General features: G+C 39.1%; 1 protein-coding gene across 3 annotated transcripts in view; it reads right to left on the bottom strand.

The window, feature by feature from the left end:
- Window positions 1-23,196, bottom strand: part of pacsin1b (protein kinase C and casein kinase substrate in neurons 1b) — a 47,765-nt gene extending 24,569 nt beyond the window's left edge. The window contains exon 1 of one of the 3 annotated variants that reach the window (XM_023272133.3): window positions 23,065-23,196. The gene's annotated coding sequence lies outside the window, so the exon portion shown is untranslated. Of the gene's footprint in view, window positions 1-1,259; window positions 1,408-12,897; window positions 13,041-23,064 lie in introns of those variants that run through there. The other 2 variants (XM_023272134.3, XM_035948981.2) reach the window with 2 other exon arrangements.
- Window positions 23,197-24,460: the final 1,264 nt, after the last annotated feature.

Genomic DNA, 24,460 nt, shown 5'->3' with positions numbered 1-24,460 from the left:
AGCATTAGAACACAGGAGTGATGGTTGCTGGAAATGTTCCTCTGTACCCCTATATATATTCCCTTAAAAAAATCAGCTGTTTCCAGCTAGAATAGTCATTTAGAACATTAACATTGTCTAGACTGTATTTCTGATTATTTTTTTTTTGTTATCTTCATTGAAAAAATTGTGTTTCTTTCAAAATAAGGACATTTCTAAGTGACCCCAAATTTTTGAATGATAGTTTAGATGCTTTCCTGCTCAAACTCAATCAAAACATCATTTGTGAAACATTAAGAGCTTGTTCAGCAGTTTACAAATATTCTATATTTCTATTTCTTTCTCCAAGAGTAAATCTGAGACCACCGGTGGATTAGAAATTAGGAGGTAGTTCGAAAACTGTCTAATAATTTAAAAAAAAATTACTAACAAAGCCAAAGCTTGATGCAGAAGAGCTAAATATGAAACAATAGAAATACAAGCAGCAGTGGTGTGTTTTGACAGGAGGTCAGGGGGAGGGACCTGCATGGGTATTTGGGTCAATCATGAACCAAAGGATGAAGCAACACTTCTCACAATGAAAAGCAGAGATGAAATAAAGAAGCGTGGACTCCAAAAGAATCAAAAATCCGGTTAGTTGAGGGGAATTTCTACAGCCGGTCTAACCCAACAATGCTGGGCAAAACAAATCAGCGACGAAGCGTGGAGAGTGGGCTCGAGAAGTGGGTGTTTATCAAGCTTGGTTAATCCTTTATCTACATGTCGAGAGGGGGCTTTTGTTCAGAGTAGCCCTTTGCTCGGCTCACATAAAGCCACATCGCAGTGAAGGAAAACAACTGCTCACAAGCTTTCTCCACTTTTCTGTTCAAGCCAACAAGTAGAGATAAAATTGAGACAGAAATCACAGCACAGATCTGACTGTAATCCGAATTTAGAGAATACATTCTCTAAAATAGCCAAACAATACACCAGTGTCTGCCCACACACACACATAAAAACTCAAACGCAGGCAGCACCCTCCAAAGGTTTAGTCACCATCACAGTGCTTTGAATCATTTTTCACTCTTTCTTCTCTTTCGCTTCAGTGTCAGCACAAACCAGCATCAGGAGCCCCCATCCCTCTAAAGCAAGTGCACAGGCATCAAAAAGGCACCACAGCTCCCAGCATGCCAAGCCGACAGCATCAACACGTCAAGAGAGGAAAAACCCTGAGACAAAGGCCGTGCAGGCTCCCCGAGAAAGGGAGACCACAGCCCCCCACAAAAACAACAAAAGCTTACCCCCAGTCCTCCATTAACAGCGGCTAAGGCTACAGCTAGGAGAAAAGAGACACGTGGGCTCCTCCAGCAGCAGCAGCAGCAGCAGCCTCACCTCCTCCTCCTCCTCCTCGCCTCCCCTCCTGTTTGTTTCCTCTCTGACTGACTGACTGAGTGGCGGTGCATCAGCGTGCAGGGCAGAGGAAGAGGAGCACTCTAATCTGTGATCTGAGATCTTCCTGCCTGGAGCGCCGTGCAAAGTTTCTACGTGTGTGCGTGCATGCGTGCATGCGTGCATGCGTGCATGCGTGTGTCTGTGTGTCTGTGTCTGGGTCTGTGTGTGTGTGGTTCTGAATGAGTGAGGGATAATCCTGTGGTGTTGTGCTTGAATGGCTCAGACAGAGCAGCAGGCCAGAGGGAGGAGAGGGGGGTGGGGTGGGTGGGCTTCTGCTTGTGTGCAGCACTGAAGATGCTCTGGTATGGATACATGAGGCATCCAAACACCAGACTTTGGTAGAACTGGTGATGAACATGAACATTTTAGCTCAGCATTAACTTTCAACTGACTGATAAGATTATGCACCAGGAAATAAATGCAGCGCACAACAGGTGCCCCATGACTATTGAATTACTACTGAAATCAATAATCACGGATTTTCTAATGCAGAGAAACAGAGGCATTTTGAGAAAGTTTAGGCCTTCAGCAATAGTCACACATTGTTTTCTGTCATTCTTGTTCAGATTGTTCCAGAGCACCAGTCAGAGTCACCATGCCATGCGGAAACTACAAAAGCACTCAGAGCGCAGTACTCCATCAAGGCTGTTCATTCCCTTATATGGCACTATCAGAAATGCAGCATATTTATTTTATAAATGCAGCATTTGTTTATTAGTTACTGATAATCAGAAATCATGGCAACATAGAATGTGGTCATTGAATATAGATGTACCCACAAACAAAATGACCTTGCCCTGAGCACAGGCGTGTGATATGCATGTGTACGTTATGTATGGATACCGGAGATGTAGCAGGCGGCGGGAATTGATGGGACTCGGAAACACCCCCATGATTTAATCAATTGTTCCTTGTATCATTTCCGACAGATTAAGTCCCAAAGTCCACAGCAGTTGATTTGTAGTAGGATCGCAATCATGTGACCGTCAGCAGGCAGCTGACGTAGTGTTCAACTGTAGTCACAGTTACAGTGACGTCGTGCTGCTGTCTCACAATGATACAGAAATCTTTAACAAATCTGTGGATCCAGACTACAAGCCACATCACTGCCAAAATCTAATCAATTCAATTCAATTCAATTTTATTTATATAGCGCCAATTACAGTCAAATTGTCTCGAGACGCTTTACAGAACCCATATGCCTGGCCCCCAGAGCAAGCCAAAAGGCGACAGTGGCAAGGAAAACACCCTTTTAACAGGGAAAAAAACCTCGAGCAGAACCCGGCTCTAATGTGGGGGGACCCATCTGCCTGCTGGCCGGGCGGGTTGAGAGGGACAGAAGAGGTAGAGAGGTGGAGGGGTAGAGAGGTAGAGGTAGAGATAGAGAGGTTGGGGGGGACACAAGGACCATAAAACACACAGTATAATACATGCATGATAAGACAGATGATACATGCAAAGTACAACCAACATGGAAACTATTTATAGTTTACTGCTATGGTGTACAGCTCTGGCATTAAATATACTACATATATAGCTGGTGGTAAATTCAAAAATATGTAGATGAGCAAATCAAGTATCGTAAGGGCAATGCAGAGTAGATCAGTGGAAATGGGCAGCTGGAGGTGGGAGAACAACCACACATCTGAAGCATCCAGCTCTGGGACCAGGGACACTCGGAGAAAGGACACAATCAGTTGGTCTTTGTGTCATTTCTGACCTTCCCTGAAAATTTCATCCAAATCCGTTAGCCCATTTTTTAGTAATGCTGCAAACAGACAAACGGACAGACAAACAGGTGGACTCCAATCGTCTCATAACTCTGCTGTGTTCCTTGGCAGTGTAATAAATGCATAAATCTGATGAAAGTGTCCTGTCTGAGGGAACGGGTTCATACACAGGGTGTCAAATAGTGCCGTTTGATCAAAGCTGCTGGTGTCTAAGAAACACATGAAAACTGTCATTTGGCATTGATGCCACCTGTAGCTATACGAGGTACCAATAAACTGTTTCCAGTTTGAGATGACCATTTATGGAGGCTGGAGTAATAGTGGAGTGAGTCATTGGAGAACTGAGTTTAGGATCACAAACGGTTTGACACTTAGATACTTTGCATGACACTTTGTTTCCTTTTATTTTTTTGACTAAATTTAATCTCCAGTTGCTATTTACTTTTGTTTTCACCAAAACTGCTTGGCTAACTTCAGGACAAGCAGGTGTTTGGTCTAAAGCACACCCTTTCACAAAATTAAGGACATGCTCAAAAAAGCAGCGCAGAATATCTGGCTTAAGTCTCATGGTGTTTATTTTAAACATTCTGGGGTTTTTATAGGTCACATTGTATGTAGTGTTTTAAAAAGTGCTGTCATTGGGCCCTGACAAAGCATGTATATGTGACGAGTTAGGAGGATGACTGAGCTCATCTGAACTAAATATCAATTAAACTAATAGTATACTAATAGTATCAATTAATATAAGAACACCACACTGTGCCTGCTGATTTTTTCAGAGTTTCATGTGAAAAGCAGTTGTTTCTTCTAGTTTGGTTTGCACAATTGAGCATTGCATATTCTGGAGGCGGGTTACACAGTGGCTCAGTGGTTGTTGCCTCATAGCTAGAAGATCCCTGGTTCACGAGGTTAATTGGTGATTCTAAGTTGTTTGTCGACATGAACCTGAGTGTGCTTGGTTGTCTTTCTCTATATGTAACTCTGCAATAGACTGGAGACCTGTCCAGGAAGTTCCCTGCCCTGAGATAGGCTCCAGTTCTGTACAGAGGTGAATAGATAATGGACGGATATTCTGGAGTATCTTGTGAAGTGCACATGCAGCCTGGTTGGCTAAGAGACGTCCGATACATAGTTTGTATAAATAAAAACTAGTGCTGTCAAACGATTAAAATGTGTAATCAGATTAATCACAGGGTTGCTGTGGATTAATTTTGATTAATTTCGATTAAATATTCATTTTTTGTCTGTAATAATTGCATTTCATTTTGCATGAGGAAACAGATTCAAGAAAGAAAAAAATATATAGGCACTTAACATGTTTATTAAACATCAGTGAAAAAACACTCTGTCCTGCAGAGTGTTGGTGGACTGTTCCATCTCTGGGTTTTTTTTTTTGTATTCAAAAAGAGGGCCAACATGCTGTTTAGTGCAGGAGTATTCAACTAAAATTCAAAAAGGTCCAGTCAGAGAAAATGTATTAAAGGTCCAGAAAATCTTAATGTCTAACTTGAATTAGTGTGATATATGTTGATGTAACCTGGTAGTTTTATTAGTGTCTGCATGTAATCAATAACTGACCGTCAAATCAAATAAATTCAGTACGGTTCAGAAACATTTTGACAACATTTATTAATAAATAACTTTTGATATAACTGTTCGTCTGAAAATAAAGTGAAAAATAATGACTGAACAACCTGAACCAACAATACCTAAATCTCAAACAATTTAAACAGTTTAACACTTTTAAATTTTTTTCTCTTATATCACTCCCCTTATATTCCTGCTGCTTAATGGGAGAGCTGAGCTGCCAGTTTTCTGAATCATGGTCTGAACGGTGTCAGGGTCATTCTCAAACACATTTGGAGCTCATTGGTGAGTCTGGAACCATATTTAGTTTGGATTATATTCATTGTTGAGAAGCTGGCTTACAGCTGTATGTTGAGCCAAACATAGTCAACATGTGCAGGGCGATTTTCCTCTCAGTGTCGATTTGTTTATTACTCCGCCAAGGAACGGTGGAGTTATGTGACGATTGGCGTACATATGTCTGTGAATCTTTCTGTCCATCTGCAACATTACTCTAAAACAGACTAATGGATTTGGATGAAATTTTCAGGGAAGGTCAGAAATGACAAAAGGACCACCTCATTAGATTTTGGCAGTGATGCAGTTTATAGTCTGGATCCACGGATTTCATAAGGATTTTCCATTGTGAGATATAGCAGCCGGGACAGCCTTGCCGTAACCATGACAACAAGTGAACGCTGTGTCAGTTACCTGTGTTGCAGGCCAAGCCTGCTCTCCTTTAACCTAGGCAGGTTGTGCTCTGTGTGTGTGTGTGTGTGTGTGTGTGTGTGTGTGTGTGTGTGTGTGTGTGTGTGTGTGTGTGTGTGTGTGTGTGTGTGTGTGTTGCAGAGACGAGTGTGGAAGCAGAGGCATAGTGAGATGCACCTTGATGATACAGTCAGAAACCAGTGTACCTGGATGAACTGTAAATGTGGACAGTTGCTGCCGGTTCAATAAAGTGCTTTGTTCTCCCCCTGCAAAGTTTGTCTGGACTTATATTGACTGTTACCATTAACGAGCCGCGCTAAGCTAAGCAGGCTAGCACTATCTGAGGCTGCCCAACCACAGTTCGGCGACCGGTAGAATCGGTAACACCTGCAACAATTCACTCCACCAGTTATATATTTCGGTCACGCAATTCGGTATCTGTACTACATAACGTACACATGCACAACACATACCTGTACTCACGCAAGGCAATTTTGTTTATTTATTTAGAAAGTTTGTGGGTCAATCTATTAAATGGCCAGATTCTATGTTGCCGTGATTTCTGAATACACAAACTGAGGAATGAACAGTCTTGGCAGAGGACTTTACTCTCTGAGTGCTTTTCTTGTTTATCTTTTTGTCCGTCCTCCTCTCGTCTGTCCCTCACCTGTTTTCTGAACTCAGTGGCAATGTTTAGCGGCTAGAACACAGAGACCAATTCATTGGCTGAACAGCGTCACATGGGATGGCTGAACTCGTACCTAATTGGTCTGTGTGTTTCCTGAGCTAATAAACTAAAGCCGTAAACATTGGAAAAGCTGCGCCGGTGAAATAGAAGCGACCCATCAAATTTAAAATACCCGAAATGCGTTGCCAGAGGGACTTTGAGTCATTCTGCGCTGCAGATGCGTTAATTGTGTTAAAATGTTTAATCTGATTAATTATGGTGCTGGATTAATCCGCGTTAACGCACTAATTTTGACATCCCTAATAAAAACCTAGAATTTAGTCATTATTGTTTCAATATTTTTCACTTTCTGTTGCTGAATGAACTCAATGTATATAAAACAATGATTTATTCATAAGAAATATTGGTATACCTGAGCCAGGTGAGAGACATTTATCATCAGTTGTCTGTGTGACCTGTTGTTGACAGTTAAAATGAGTCATGACAGCGGATATCAGTGGTGACAGAAAGTTGTTACCTTAATTGTGCTGCTCCACAGACTGTAGCCAGGCTTTTACAAAAGCTGTTTTAAAACCACAAAATACAGAAGAAAATGTCAAAGTAAATTTCACTTAATTCAGAAGAAGAAAGTAAATACCAAAGGAGAAAAAACACAAAAACAAAGAAAAACATTAGAGGACAGAACCAGAAATTGTTTCATAATGTCAGTTCAATCGTTCCAACGATAAAAGGGACTCCATTATATTGCATCACAAATTCCTTCAGTAAAGAACAGGTATCGATTAAGTAATAGGAGATGACAACAATATCAACTTGACAGATATGCATCAGCTGTTTGGAATTTATATGTGTTGTTGCCATGGCAGTCATAAAATGATTAATAATTAACAGTGGAACAAAAGTTAGGGCATACAACTGGACTTTCAGTGCTCAGCCAAATGAAAATACAATTAATACATTTGTAGATCACATTGAAATTATTAAAGTCCTGCTTACTAACACTGGCATCCGCTACTGTGAAAACATTTGATCAGAACTATTTAAAGCGCAGTCTTTATCCACTGAGAAATACGATCTGTCACAGTCTCAGCTGCATCTCGATCACTCTGCCAACCAGACCAACATGAATCACAGTCTGATGTCCACTGACCATCACAGACCTGTCACAGAGAGCAGAGAGGACGACCTGGATACCACTAACAGGAGAGGCAGACAAACACAGAGCAGACTGGTAGGGTGAGGAAGACGATAATGATGAGGAAAAATATAAAAAATGAAAATAAAATCCAACGTCATGAAAAGATTACGACTATAATCACCTCTGCTACAGTAAAGATTTCAGAATATGTAAAACAATAATTACTCCGCCAAGGAACGCGGTGGAGTTATGTGATGATCAGCATTGGTTTGTCTGTCTGTTTGTCTGTCTTTTAGCAACAATACTCAAAAACGGACTGACAGATTTGGATGAAATTTTCAGGGAAGGTCAGAAATGACACAAAGACCAACTGATTGTGTCCTTTCTCCGAGTGTCCCTGGTCCCAGAGCTGGATGCTTCAGATGTGTGGTTGTTCTCCCACCTCCAGCTGCCCATTTCCACCGATCTACTCTGCATTGCCCTTACTATACTTGATTTGCTCATCTACATATTTTTGAATTTACCACCAGCTATATATGTAGTATATTTAATGCCAGAGCCATACACCATAGCAGTAAACTATAAATAGTTTCCATGTTGGTTGTACTTTGCATGTATCATCTGTCTTATCATGCAAGTGATTAGATTTTGGCAGTGATGCGGCTCATAGTCTGGATCCACAAGATTTCTGTATCATTGCCAGATAGCGGCACGGCATCACTGTAACTATGACTACAAGTGAACACTATGTCAGCTGCCTGCTGACGGTCACATGATTGCGATCCTACTACAAATCAACTGCTGCGAACCAATTTTTTTTTTAAGATTTCATCCGTTGGAAATCACACGACTGAGTAGCCTTGGCAGAGTACTGTGTTTTCTGAGTGCTTTTCTTGTTGGAGGTTAAATTCAAAAGTAAAGAAACACGCTCTGATAAATACAAATGATGTGCACTTATAGGCACATATTCTTGGGAACAATGTAACTTCTATATATTTAGTCATACAAACCAACCAAAAGTAGCAGTGTTTTCATGTGATTGTCAAGTCAATTTGAAATTAACTTTGAAATGTTCCTTTTTTTTTTAAAGAAATTGTTCTGGGGTGAATAAATGAGGCTGCAAAGTGTTGTCCAATGGTGACTGTATAGGCTGCACTACTCAAACTGAAAACTAGTAGTTTGCCAAGGAAACAAACACATTTTGGCCATGGATCAACAAAAAACATTAGAAAAAGTGTTAAAAACTATTTTTGATTTGGAAATTTGTCAGTATTCTTTCATGTCATGTCAGCTGGCCGTGTTTCATGCTGTCATGAGATCAAGTCAATGGAAGAAACAGAAAAAGCTGATCAGCAATGTGAGTGAAATCTTCACTACATCATTCAAGAAATGTGCTTCCATGTCCCATCAAGCACACTGACTCTTTTCTGAACATGTCTAAAAGCACGTCAAGCCAGCACAGAAATTATTTTGTGAATCTTTTTCAGACTTCTGCCATTTAACAAAAAACACATAATGGAAAATGGCTGGTGACGACTTGGCCTTAGTTGAGTATTCAGTACAAAATCTCTCTTTTCTTCCCATGGCATCAAGTGTCTGGGACTCATTTATGACCAAAGAATCTGCATTTTGTAACATTTCCAACTACACACACAATTGAGAATAAAATTTAGATCACAATGAAACTAGCGGCACAGTCCTTGATCCGACTCCTGGCTGGTTTGCCTTTATTGCACATCCTTCCTCACTCCTTCTACTCGCATTGTCTATCTCTTCAATGTTCACCATAGAATAAAGGCAAAAAGGACAAAAGAAAGATAATAATTCTAAACTAAACTGTCTTTTTCAACAGTCCCTGCTCATGTTGCATCCCATTCCATTATTAATACCACAAATGTGCCACAAATTTGAGCAGAAATTAGTCCCAGCAGAACACAGCCAACAGTTGAGGTGATTCACGTTCTTTCAAACATAGCATTCCTCGCTTCATCTTCAAAAGCTTTGGCGCAGTGTGAAATCAGAATAATACAGGAAAACAAAGCTGCACACCACATATAACTGAGGAAACTGCACAACCTCTTGAATAAAAACAATCTTTCTCAAAGTCAGCTTTACTGAATTTCTCTGTAAAAGAAGCAGAAGCTAATTTTTTTTTTTTTAAAGGCAGATTTAACTAGGTCACTAAGTTTCAGGAAGGTATTCAATCTCAGCAGGTGGAACTGAATAAACTGATGAAACTTGTATGCATCTTTTCAATTCTAGTGAGAGCAAAACCTTGACAAAAAAAAATCGGTCTTTTCCCACAGGAAACGGTCCAAACTGTTCTATTCTGTCATTCTTGATCAACAGAATCATGGTTCCTAATGATCACTAAGCACAGCCTTTCTTGGCTGTAACTGATTCTATGTAGTGTCACAATAATGTCAGGCAGACGTGCTAATCAATGATAATCTGTGCATTAACACAACTTCAAAATGACACTGATTTTTTAATCTACACTAATGTTAAAAACATTTGAGGTCACAAAAAATAATAAGAATTCAAGACTTAGGAATTACAAATTAAAGAAAGTGAAACAACAACTGACTCTGCTTCACTTCATTCATTACACTGGATCTGAGATAAAAACTGCAAAAACAACAAAGCATAACAAAGGCTGCTGACATTCTTTTAGAGAACAATGAGGTGACACATCCAAGTTTTGTTCTATGTAAGGATCCAGGTAATTGGACAGAGAACTATAAAAGATGTCCACTATCTATAACATCTGCAGTGGATCTGCCCTCTGAGCACAAACACCTCCTGTACAGTGAGATCTTGGCCAGGCTTTTCAAATGCAGCTCCTTTTCTTTCCCCTCAGGACAAACTTGCTGCTGCTGCCCTCATCACATTCAAGTCCTATCTATAGAGCCCTATTCATCAATAATTCACAGTGCTGTGTAAACAGATAGAGGAGACGGCTAACCTGACTCACGTGGAGAAACTCTTTCAGGTGGATGTAATCTCACGTCACTGTCAGAGATCAATATAAGAGAGTGACACACCTGAACAAGAATTTAAAACATAATGTGTTTGACACCTTAAGGACAGTTAAGAACGCCTCAGCTTATCCCAACAGCACACTACTTTTTGTCCTGCAAAATGAACCACAGGTAAATAATTGCAGGTAAATAAAATGTGATTAAGGAAAGAGAATCTGTAGGGCTCTCCCCTCCCTGGACAGCTCCTATCATTACCAATCTCATGATCTAGTTATTGTGTCTTTTGCTGGCATAAATGTGTAACTGTATGAATGGAGGGTTTGGTCTTGTCTCAGAAGATTCTCCTCGATTCAACACATGCGGAACAGAGTGCTGATGCTATAGCAAAACTACACTACTACAAGAGAATGCACTTACCAGCTGGAAACGATTTGTCAAAGCAAGGCAGGCTGACAGCTAAAACTCCTGCATCTCTTTAATATTCATGTAATAAAAGACAAAAACAGGCTAAAACACATGCATCACAGGCCCATTTTCTGCAGCTACATCCTTTATACAGTACAATCAATAAATGATTGATCAGCGGGAGCGAAAGGTGATCGCAAACTCGGAGGCCAGTTATCCACAGAGGAAATATGGTTACACATGATCAACAACAGAACCAGAAAATAATTAGAAGAGGACTTAAGAGTTTAAGTTAAATGGATGCACCTTGTTTGTATTAGCCTGTGTAACTGCTGCTTATATACTGAAGCTGTCCAAGGTTACACCACTCAAATACCATTGTTAATTCCTAAGGGGAGCTGCTCTGATTTGGCACATGAAAGTCTGGTTCCAGGTGCTGGGGATAAAGTTATATAGAGGTTTTTGTGGCTCCAGAGGGAGCTGTGTGAAGTCTGGTAAAAAAAAAAAAAAAAGTCTCCTGACGGTTGGGACTGAAGATTGTAGAGGTGTGAATGTCGGGAAGAGGAAAGCTTTCTGCTTCTCAACTCTGCTTTAGGCTACATCAACTGCAACTAGCATAGCAAGAATAATAAACTTAGGATTCCAACTGAAATGTTGAGTCAAGACAGCATCTTTAGTTCTGTTGCATCGATTTTGATACATTTTTTAAAAATACGCAACTAGATAAGCAGAGGTGGGTAGTAACGAGTTACATTTACTCCGTTACATTTACTTGAGTAACCTTTCGAAAAAAAAAAGTACTTCTGAGAGTGGATATAAATTAATATTCGGATACCACCACAAAGACGGATATTCGGGTCCAGCCCTAATGTTGTTTTCTATCTACTGAGCCTGTGCCATTTGGAGGGAAGTGAAATACAGCATTTCTTGTCACTGGAAGTAATTTGCACTGTTCAAACATAAAAACGTTACCTTATTACAGGTATTTGTTTCAAAAGCTTTATGTTGTGAAACACTGAGATTTGGAAATTTGTGCTTCTTGTGCCTTAATTTGTCATTTTGTGAAGATGTTATTTATTTTTGCTATTTTTTAAATTTTATTATTTGGAAATACCAGAATTTTCACATTATTTTACATTTTTGTCCTTCTGATCACATCATTTCTAAAAAAAAAATAAATTGGACATTACAATCAAACAGTTACTCAGTACTTGAGTAGTCTTTTCACCAAATACTTTTTTACTCTTACTTGAGTGATTTTTTGGATGACTACTTTTTACTTCTATTGAGTGATGTAATTTTGAAAAAACGTTACTCTTACTTGAGTACAATTATTGGATACTCTACCCACCTCTGTAGATAAGTAAGGTTCAATGTCCATATGTACTTAAGATTACTTTCTTGGCTTATTTGGACTGCATCCACTCACTTGAATACACATAAAAAACCCTCATTCAATCATTTGAGTCAGAACTCTACAATTCTACAGGGTGTCCCTAAAGTCTGGACACTGAAGAAATCTCATTAACTCTAATTTTTTTTGCCTCCACAGATTAAATATGGGTTTTTCGAAAGAAGAAAGAGTTGAACTGGTACTTCTCAGTGGACATGAAGGATGGACATATCAAAATATAACCAACTAGAATCCAAGGAGAATTCTACTTGGCTTTTCCAGAGAAAGAGGCTGTGCCATGGACAAACCCCATTCTGGATGACTAAATATATCAGCCAGAACTAAAGCATTGGTCATGGCTACAATTCATGCTAGCTCCAAAAAAATCATTTCCCTAACCCTCATCCTATCTTTCGATATGTCCATCCTTCACGTCCACTGAGAAGTACCAGTTCAACTCTTTCTTCTTTCGACAAAGTCATGTTTAATCTGTGCAGGCAAAAAAAATATATAATTGAGATTTCCTATGTGTCCACATTTTAGGGACACCCTGTATAACTTCATTTAGCAGACATTTTTATCCAAGGCGACGTACATCTGAGAGTAGATACAATACAAGCAAGGATCTATTTAGGAGAACAGAGTTTGGTAACTCGTTCCACCACCGGGGAACCACAGAAGAGAAGAGTGTAGCTGTGGACCAGCACTGTTGTGGTGGTTGTATCAGGAGCCTTTTCTGTAGCTCAGTGTAATTTGTCATTTCAGCTAACACAAAATCCATTGGAGGAAGTGTCCAACTACAATTTCAGATTAAATACAACCGTGGTCTAAAAGGAGACATTCAGACACATTACAACAGATCAGAGCTGTTACTCAACCTGCTTCGTCCTCTTTGTGGCAGCTCAGTCCTCGACAGCGAAGCTCCGAGTAATTTCTGACAGTCTCCAAGAGCGCTGATACCTGAGACTGAAAGTCAAAGAGCGTCTCTGTTCACCTGCAACCATGACACATCCTGCAAGTCTAACACACCCACACACACACACACTGCAAGAATGATCTTTGATATTTCCCTGAGAAGACACATTAGGCCATCAATAATTAGCCAGTCATGAGGGAGGGAGGACACTGAGGCCACTCTGCTGCCATTCCTGTGAGACGTGCTTTACCGTCGGGCAGAAGAGATATATAAAGAGAAAGACAAACTGATGGAGTGATAGAGAGGGAAGAAAGAGACAGAAAGTTGCTCATCACAAAGATTGGGACAGACAGGAAGGACACGGAGAGGACGCAGACACACAGGTGATCAGATAAAGCCTGTTGAGGCAACATCAGGGTATCAGTTCAGCCGTGCTGCATCCACTCAATCAATAAAAAATTTGCTGATGTACAATGTACACCGTGTGTGAAAGCTAAACAGTCTGAGCCATTTTTATTCATTTATTTAATGATGCAGGAAAAAATAAGCAGACCTAATCTTAGGATCACAGTTTTTTGTGAGCATAATGAATGCTGCATCACATTTGAGGAAAGACACACAAAGCTCTTTTGTTGTTTAGCGTGATGCTGTGAATACGAAGAATTAGAGCAGGCAGGTGTGCATGTTTCCTCTAATAATAGTCTGAGCAGCTTCACAACATCAGACAATGACATGCAGGGATGCTGATCAGGACCGGCACCTAAAATCCTTTTGAGTCATTGTAGAGCCAAAGAAAACCACACGGACAGATGCTCATCTCCACAGTATGTGCCATCTGTGTATCATCCAATCATGTTTCTCCCTGCGGGGCTCACTCCATTTGACCCTGGTGTTATATCCCATTACTGCAGGAAGTAATTTACGACCACTGTGCATCCCCCCACACGCCCCCATATAGGAATCACAATCTTATAACTGAGTCTGTTTTCCTGCTGTGAATTGACATCCTTTTTACTGCTGTGGTGGAGCATGTCAGTGAGAAATTGACCAGAGTCGCATATCACTGGTGGAGGTAGCCAAGAAATATTTAAATTTAATTTATTTATTGAGTGAATTTGTAGATTTTTTTAACTGGAAATAAACAAGTGCTTGTACTTTAATTCCCCACAGCTTACTGACGTTGAAGTAAAATAACAGCCACAGAAATGTGTTTCTACTTTTACTATGAGGAATGAGGAATAACATGTTAATTGCTAGGTTAATTGCTTTTGAGCTTCATATTTGATGGACAGGTGTGAGATTGGTTTTTGACCTTCTCATTTCACTCTCAGCATGAGACCAAATAAGCATATTTCCCGAAAATGTCAAACTAATTCTTTAACTTTGCTGAATCAGAAAATACTAGACTCCTTCATTACCATCGTTGTGATGCCCTTGAGCAAGGTGCTATAGCCCAAATTGCATCTATGATGTTGAAGCGTCAACCTCCGTGGCTGAAAAATGAAGCCTACGTGGAGTCTCACTTCGCCAGCACGTTCGGTAGAACACGATGGTCTGGCTGCAGCTCAGTAACATTCTGCTATAGGGGAAAAACACTCTGGCTTGTTTGTATTCCCTTAAATCAATCACAGTTATCAACAGGGCTAAACAAAGAATGTGGCGGTGGTGTTTCCTTAAAATAGTGAAAGCTGGAATTGTTGTGGTGGAACATTTGTACAAGGATGAACATTGTGGATAACACAAAAAACAAGAAAAGCACTCAGAGAGTGCAGTACTCCACGAAGGCCGCTCAGTCATTGTTTGATTTCCAACGGATGAAATCTTTAAAACATCTGTGGTCTGCAGCAGTCGATTTGTAGTATGATTGCAATCATGAGATCCTCAGCAGGCAGCTGACGTAGTGTTCACTTGTTGTCATAGTTACAGTGATGCCGTGCTGCTATCTCGCAATGATACAGAAATCTCTAATAGATCTGGGGACCCACATCACTGTCAAAATCTAATCAATTGGTCCTTGTGTCATTTCTGACCATCTGAAAATTTCATCCAAATCCGTCAGTCCATTTTTGAATAATGTTGCTAACAGACAGACAAACAAACGGATGGATAAACGTACGCCAATCGTCACATAACGCTGTCATTTCTGACGCTCCCTGAAAATTTCATCAAAATACGTTAGTCTGTTTTTGAATAATGTTGTAAACAGACAAACCAACGCCGATTGTCACATAACTCCACCGCATTCCTTGGCGTAGTAAAGAGCAGAGCTGCCTCACTGCATGATTCAAATCCTCTGCAAAACGTTTAGTTTCAGTTTTGTTTTCAGTGAGATACACTGCTTGTTGTTACTCCTTCAAGGAACGCGGCAGAGTACAAGATCCCCAGGTGGCATCTTCCTGCATAGAGTTTGCATGTTCTGCCTGTGTATGTGTGCGTTTACTCCGGGTTCTCCAGCTTCCTCTCACAGTCCAAAAAGTGTAATTCTAAATTGATCGTAGGTGTGAATATGAGTGTGATTGTTTGTCTCTATATATAGCCCTGTGATAGAATGGTGACCTGTCCAGGTGTCCCCTGTCTTCACCCTAAGTCAGCTGGTATAGACTCCAGCCCCTCGCGACTCTAATGAGGATTAAGCTGTGTATAGATAATGGATGGATGGATACATGGATCGATGTTGGAACTGGGAACCGATCCTGAAGAAGAATAACTGACAGGATTGATTTCCTACATATATGAAACCCCACAAGTCTGAAAATGCAGTCAGCAGTTATTCATACATGGTGTGTAGATATTAGCTTAATGCTATCAATAGTTTACTCACGTTAGCGACACTGATTTGGCACCGGGCCCAATTAACTGAAGCTACCGATATGTTACGTAACGTTAGCTGCCCATCAATATTTTGCCAATGTTTGTTTAACTTGTAAAATCTATTATGAGCTATCTTGAGTTAATAACTTTTCTCCGGTAAGTCGCTGACCTATTTTGCAAGAGGACACTCCTCTGACTCTCTGACCTGCTGCCTGGGTGCTGGACGTGACGTGACTTTCAAGGCTGCACTCTCACGGGTAATTAACGTTGTATTAACTTGACGTATCAAAGGGTAGATACTGAGCAAGATAGTTATCTGTTGTTTACCTTAGTACTCGTAAGTACCAGACAGTGCAGCACTGCTGTGAAGGTGGAGACATGTGATGGTGGTGTATTTGCGATGATTAAAAAAAAAAAAATTTGAAGGAGCTTTGGCTGGGATTCAGCAGCGGTGGGCCGCTATATATATATATATATATATATATATATATATATATATATATATATATATAAAAATAAAAATAAAATTATTATTATTATTATTACTTCTTAATTTTACCAGGTAGGATCAGTGGAGAACAATTCCTCATTTACAATGATGACCAGCTTGAAGAAAGATAACAAATAAACAGTACATATACAAAAAAGGACACACAAATGTTTAAACAGAGATTAAAAACAACCTAGATTAATGCTAGCAATTCACTGAGAAACCATCAGCATGTTCAGCTGTCAGCTAGGGTCTGCTGCAACTTTAGGTTAGATAAATATCTAATGATGTTACTTTGGGCTCTAAGAGATTAAAGTAAATTAAAAAATTGTCAACATTTTTAGACAAGACAATCAATAAACAAGGAAAATAATCAGCTAATGAATGCATGATGACAATAACTTTCGGTTGAAATCCAACAAATCTGACAGCAGTTTTCACGATCTGAGTTGAAAGTTCATCCTCTGCCTCAGTGTAATCTGACTTTAAGGTCCATATCTGAGCTGTTCTTGAGCTTTGCCCACATTACATTATGTTCATTAACCTACTGAGCTCTGGTTGTTCTTAGAAATAAAACCTGAAACTCAGCTTTTAAGCTGATGTGGATGAGAAGAGAATCTAATTTTGAATTCATCTATGGATGACTGAGCATGTTTTGTAAGTGTTACATTACAGTAAAATGTATATTTTTCTTACTGTTGGTTGAATTCATTCTTGGCTCTGGACTTATGACATGTGACTGATTATTTTTACACAATTTACACTACCGTTCAACAGTTTGGGATCACTTAGAAATGTCCTTGTTTTTGAAAGAAAATATTTTTTTCAAGTAAGATAACATTAATCAGAAATACAGTCTAGACATTGTTAATGTAATAAATGACTATGACTCCAAACTATTAAATGGTAGTGTATGTCTAAACAGTTTCTCAGAACTGACTGTGAAAGCAATTGTCAGTTTCTGCTATAATCCATACAAATATATGTGTTCATTTGTAAACACCACACACAGTCACTATGACAACATCAAACTCTCTTGCTTCCTCCTCGCCTGGCTCTAAAGCTCTTCACTGACACTATAAATCTGATGCGCTGAAGTCTTCAAGGAGAAAAACAAACCTCCAGCCTATAACCTCTAATAGCCTCTTCTTGTTCCTCTTAAGCTGTGACATGGTTTCTGTAATGTTCCATCTACAACAAACACACTGCCGAGATCTACACTCACTCAATACACTCTGGAACGCGGAAACACACACGTCACATGATGGCGATTCACTTCAACTTATCCCACTGCATTTACTCAGTGGAGTCCTCACCAGTGCACGTACAAGGCTCGCTTACGTTTAACAAGTCTATAAATGTCTCATGAGCAGTTCTACTGCCATGCAACAGTGATTTTTGTCTCGTGCCTCCTCGTTAAACCAAAGCAGCATCTGCCTGTGACGTCCTCATCACAGCTCGGGGACAGCTTTAGATTTTTTTCCTTCTCAGATTGCTTGATTTTAAGGCTTTTTAGAGCATTTAAGAGTAAAAAGATCTTATATTTCATTTAAAAAGAATAAATGAATTTCTGGAAAAAAGTAAATACCTTTTATTTTTCAAAAATGTAGATTTTAGATTAATCCTGGAACCTCTTGGGAGGCCCTTGATCCTGTGGATAGAGACTGATTTCATTAAGGCTGCAGATTATATTATATTATTGATTAATCTGCCAATTTGTTAAGTCACTGATTCATCTTAGACCTTTCTCTATTAATTATTTAGTCTATAACACATTAGAAAACAAAGAAATTCCTATCATATAGCAAAAAAGCAGAAACTTTTCAGCACCTATAACTATCACATTTTTAATTTTTCGCTTAAAAACAACAATGAAGCGTCAAAAAATTTGTCTGTTAGGTTTCAGGTGACAGTCAACTGATCGGCCATGTTCTAGGTTCGTATTTTCAGCAACAAAATGTGAAAATAACAGCAGATGCCCAGATTCCCTAAAGCCTGAGGTGATGTCTTTGTATTGCTTGTTGTGTTCAACCAACATCCTCAAATCAAAAGATATTCTTCATACAAACTACAAAAGATGAATAAAAGTAGCTAGAAAGAGGTAGTGTTTGGCAGTTTTCACCAGAATGATGACTTTGCACAGTTACTTATTAAAAGTAATGTAGACTACTTTAGTTATCAGCTCTCATTTTCATGATCTGAACAATATAAGAGACTTCAAAGATGTTCATTCAATATTTAAAAGTTAGAAGAGCTGCACGTCTGAGCTGTCTTTGCTGCTGAGCTGCATTGTCTAGTCTGCTGGTTAGAGTTTGCTGATTCAGTCTATAGTCACAGACAGTATGGGAAAAATCAGTTTCTGAGGATGGTTACAAAACGGCTTATACCTGTAAATAATACAGTAGCCTTGAACATCAACACAGTAGATTTGTGTTTCATGTCTAATTTGCTAAATCAGCTTTCATTTTTAAGGGATTTTTTCACCTTCAAACCAGAACAGATTGCTATAGCCATGGTAAAAGGGATACAGGCAGATGGTGTGGAAATTGACAGAGTTCATGAAAGTAAGTTTCTTGGTGTTACAATTCATGATAAAATAAACTGGAAATCTCACATAAAACATGTTTAAACTAAATATCAAGAAGCATTTCAGTACTCAATGAAGTAAAAGACATTCCTGACCACAAATCATGCCACCTTCTATGCTGTTCTCTGGTTTTGACCATATCTAAATTACTGCACAGAGGTTTGGGGCATTACATATCAATGTTCACTACAGTCACTATCAATAGTACAATAAAGAGGAATAAGGGTAATTCATAAAACTGCTTAAAGAGATCCCACCAATTTACTCTTCTTAAAATCAAAAATACTAAAATTCACTGACCTGGTTAATTTTCAAACAGCACAAATAATGTACAAAGCAATAAACAACCAACTTCCCATACATATTCAGAATTTCTTTTTTTTTAAACAGAGTTGAGGATTGTAATTGGAGGGGGGATTTAAAATTGAAACATGATAGATTTCACACAATGCTAAAGTCATTTTGTCTTTCAATATGTGGAGTGGGGCTCAAGCAACGTCCAAGCACAAGCCAGTTTCAAAATCAGTACAAAAATGTGTTTTTTACAGGGAGGAGGAGGGGTTTTGACACAGGTATATCACTGATTATCTCATATTTGTTAATTAATATCATTTATTTTCTATTTTGTTTGTAAATATGTACATACATGAACATAAAGCGTCTTCAAGTTGTCTTTCCCTCCCTGGTGTATACATATGGAAAATTTGATGTAAGAGTTTTACAAGAAAAGCAGCATTTAAGCTAACCCCTCCCATTGGTTGCAAGCAGGCAAAGTGATTAGTTTACATTTCTTCTGTTTACAGTAATAGAGCAATGTATTATAAGAAGGGTGCAGTAATGTGAGAAGTAATGTTTTGTTTGTTAATTTTATTTCTGTACTGCAGTTCTGTGGTGTTATGAAGTGTAATGGAGTAAACATCAGTGCAAAGAACATAAGTCTCATGTGATCAAAGGGCGGCATAGATGCCATGTCACTATCTCACAATGATATAGAAATCTTTAACAAATCAGTGGATCCAGACTATAAGCCGCATCACTGCCAAAATCTAATTACTTGGTCCTTGTGTCATTTCTGACCTTTCCAAAAAATTTTATTCAAATTCATTAGTCTGTTTTTGAGTAATGTTGGTAACAGACAGACAGACAAATGTACACTGATCATCACAAAACTGTCACGTTTAGTTTTGAAACAATTAGTATGTTTACACCGTGCACCATGCCACAAACTACTCAGCTTACCCTCGAAAACATTCCTCGCTGCTACGTCTTCTCATTTTCAGTGGCTATTTCAGTTATATGAGAAAATACAAAGCGATGAATAAAATCTTGCCTACTGAGGCAGGCAGCAGAACAAACACACGTAAAACAGATTACTAAGCATTTTACTATAAACAATCTCATACAAATTTGTTATCTCATGTTGGAATCGCCCCTACGCCATAAAACTGCTGCATGATACAGTAACACAACTCAGTATGACCTGGCATTTAAAGTCAGATCTGCCCTTTTCCAAGTTTTAGTAAACCCCACCCTGTGCTGGTACAAGTCAAAATCCCTGAATCTTCTCATGTGTGACATCAGCTGGATAGAGATGACAGCAGATGCAAACTCTGGGCCTTTAAGGAAACACAGCCTGCCGTTCTCCCATGATCCCTGGTGAAGATCCTATCTCAGGCTCCAATTACCTCACACAGTCCAGGCAAAGTAATAGATATTCCATGCAGCCATTTAAAAAAAAAGCACTAAACCATCTCACCCTTTTTTGCAGGAGAGCAACACATAACTCAAAAGCAATTCTAACCTATTTAATGTTGTTAGAATTCTCTGTGCAAATTAGATGAAGTGAAAATTATAATTGTATTGATCCAAAGCCAGAGAGAAAAAGCTGAGAGCCATATTCTTGGTTATGCAGGCTAAAGGGACTAATAGAAAAGAATATGCAGGTTTAATTGGTTTCTTTCAATCATCTAACATGGGCAGAGGCTGTGAGCACCAGATGTGACATGCCAAGCTTGTAACTACAAATGAAAATTGGAAGCAAACTGTTGTGTCCGTGTCTCCTGGGAATAATGTGTCCGTAAGAGCGGTTCAGAGAAAAGACGACTCAGGGTTTAGTCTAATTAATTACATTAGCAATGACACTTCATCTGTCATCCCTCCAACAAAAATGGAGAGGAGTCAAACCGAATGCTGCAAATCAAATGAGTGTCCCTAATTTGTCACATGAATTAATCCAATTATGCACTCAAATAAAAGCGCTTTAACAGAGGCTCAGAAATCCACTCAGGCCTCTTTCTTCAAATGACCCACAGCTCTGAAATTTCCATGAAATCAAACACTAAAAATTCATTTTCCGTCTGTGGTTCATGATTAAAACAATTGACTTGCACACTGCATCCCTCAGCATAAAAATGGTCCCTTGTAAGAGCCGAGCGGTGTTTCAGTCTTGTTATGCCAGGTTGGTGACTAGAAATGAAAAACTAATCTCTGTGCATCAATGTTACATATTTAGTAACTGTTTTTTTTCTGTGAAAAAAAATCCTCTGTGTCTTAAAATGGCTTAAATGTAACCCTACACTATTGGACCTATGAAGTCTCTGCCTCCTCTCCACTTAGCCTCCCTGCTCGCTGCAGCTGGAGCACTCCAGCTCACCTCTGACTCTGCTCAAATGCTAAAACTACTCTACGCATGGCAAGTTGTAATATTAAAGTAATTCAGTCGTGCATGTTGGAACTGGCGGCAGCACAGTGGCTTGGCGTTGCAGCTAAAAGATCCCCGGTTCGCGTCCCCACCTTCCCCGGATCTTTCTGCATGGAGTTTGCATGTTCTCCCTGTGGGTTCTCACCGGGTTCTCTGGCTTCCTCCCACAGTCCAAAAACACTCTGAGATTAATTGGTAACTCTAAATTGTCCGTAGATAGGAATGCAAATGTGATTGTTTGTCTGTATATGTAGCCCTGTGATAGACTGGTGACCTGTCCAGGTGTCCCCTGTCTTTGCCCTCAGTCAGCTGGGATAGACTCCAGCCCCTCGCGACTCTAATGAGGATTAAGCTGTGTATAGATAATGGATGGATGGATACATGGATCGATGTTGGAACTGGGAACCGATCCTGAAGAAGAATAACTGACAGGACTGATTTCCTACATATATGAAACCCCACAAGTCTGAATCCATTTTGAAGAAGCTGTCATCTTTACACTTCAGTTTCGAAGTGGAAATGCTCAGTCATGGTGTTGACAGCTTATTTCACTCATGATGTATATTCTACGATATAAAAAACACCATATGTGCAACTTAACAAGACACTTGATTTTATCTACAGGAGCTGCTGTTTTCTGTCCGTTACAAATATCTAGTTTCGAAAGTCAAAACAAAAGCTCACTGATGAACTGTCCAATTCAAAGTCAAGAGACATTATATAAATGTTCTCATAGGCTGAGTGGCTCTTCTAATGAAACAAACACTATACTTGATTGTTTAACATCAGTGAAGTTACACTTTTATGTTTATTTTGTTAAACGACTGCACACTAAACTGATGTATTTGGAATTAGTCAAATTTTTGCAACAGATCTTACGCGACCGATGCAGAGTGCTGCTGTACTTATTGTACAACAGTCCATCAGCGATCAGTTCAGAACCGTGGACAGAGCCGCTCAGAAATGAGAGTCACTGCTCAGATGGAGGTCAGTGGCTCTGACCTGATCCACCACCAGCTGCTCTGTCCAATGATAAATCAGAGAAATGTGCTGGTGTGGAGGAAGCACAGGCACTCCCCAGAGACAGGCTTTTTACTTTGGACGTTCCTCCATGCTCTCTGCTGCAGCCTGCTGCTGCTGCTACTGGCTCTCTGATCGGCACTGCATGTTCTGCATAGAAACTCCGACAAATTATCAGCCCATTAGGTTTTCTCATATCAAACTGTAAGTGAAGCTTGGCTCATTTTTATGACAACTGTGTCAGGAAGCAGGAGTCCAGCCTGACAGTGGTTCAACTCACAGCTGCACAAACTGCAGATTTTAGGAAAACAGGGAGGCTGTTGCAAATAAAAAATAACTTTAAATTCTAGGCACTTTACATTTATTCTCAGTGAGACTGCCAGTGGCTCCTCCTCTCAGACAGCAGATGTAACGGTGCAGCAGTATTTGTTATAAATTAAGCTCTTTCCTCAGCAACAAACCTGGTCTGGCTGCTAATAACTAACTCGCAGCTAAGAAAAATAAATCCAGAATAACATACCTGAGTGAAATTATAACCCAGCTTCTTTGAAGGTCTTAATATGTTATCATGGTGTTCATCAGCGGGACTGGCTCCGTTGTATCGCCGGTAAATGAGTCTGTGAAAGGAGCCTCCAGATGGGGGAGGGTCCGAGAACGGAAGTCAAGTTACTACAAGTGAAGAGTTACACTTCAGGGAAGCGCTTTCAAAATATAAGCTGCAGAGGTGAATGACAAGAAAAGCTTTTATACACAAATCCAAAGACGCAATACACTACTAGTACTAATATTAATAATGCAGCCTTTCTATACAATATGTTTTACAATAAAGTTACATTTTTTTTAACATGGTTACAGCAACAGTCTATATTTTTTTAATTTCTTTTTTTTAAACGAGACATAATAGAATCAGTTAAAAGTAAAATTATGAATTACAAAAGAAAGTACTGGGTGTAAGAAATGATGATGACAATTAAAAAATATATATCACAATGAGAATCAGAAACTCAATACAGAGTATGTAGCTGTCATTAAAAGATAATAATAACTTAAAATTCATTAAAATCTCCAGAAATATATATTTCAAAGTGGAGCACAAAATCCTAATATTGAAGAAGTTAACCACATATTTTAATTTTTCTTTACAAATTTCCAATCAACCAATTATTAAAACCATCAATAAGATTTTTTTTCCATCAGCTAATCAATTATAGAACTGAATATAGTTACATAATTCAGTTTAAGATTTAGCAGCTAAGATTCTGTAAATTTTTTTAAATAACTACATGATCCGACTATACTGTACATCTCTGAACTTTTAATACTTTATTCTGCACCTTGACTCCCACAGTCCAGGTCTTTACTGTTTTAGCCAAACACTGTGGAACAAGCACCCACTTCCAGTCAAAACACTCATCACTTCCTCGGTTCAAAAAGCTTTTAAAACCCCACTTGCTTTTAGAGACAAGCATGAAAAAAGTTTTTTTTTTTAAATTTACTTTTTTGCTTGTTTTATTGAATTCTTTTATTATTTTATTGTAGCTTTCCAAAACTTTGTGTATCTTAAAGTTTTGTAAAGCACCTTGTTACTGCAGTTTTGAAAGGGACTATGAAAATAAAGTTCAATATTTTTCTTCTTCTTTGCAATATTATTAATGGACTTTTCAGCACTAGTGACAGTGATACAAAACAGTTGATAAAGCTGACAATCCTTATCTCCAGCACTGAGCTTGAACAGGAATAAGACTATTTAGCTGTAAAGACTCAGCAACTTCAACTCTAAGTTTACATGAGAAAAACACAAAACTAGTCTATCAGCAATCAATTTATTTTTCTATAAGTTCATCAGATAAAAAGTTGTTAGGAACAATCTTGATAACTAACTGATGAAGTTAAATCCTCATCCCAAACACCCTCTG

The sequence above is a fragment of the Amphiprion ocellaris genome, chromosome 5, assembly GCF_022539595.1.
Source record: "Amphiprion ocellaris isolate individual 3 ecotype Okinawa chromosome 5, ASM2253959v1, whole genome shotgun sequence".
Lineage (NCBI taxonomy): Eukaryota > Metazoa > Chordata > Actinopteri > Pomacentridae > Amphiprion > Amphiprion ocellaris.
Note: the sequence above shows the minus strand (reverse complement) of the source record. Positions and strands in the feature narration are given on the sequence as shown.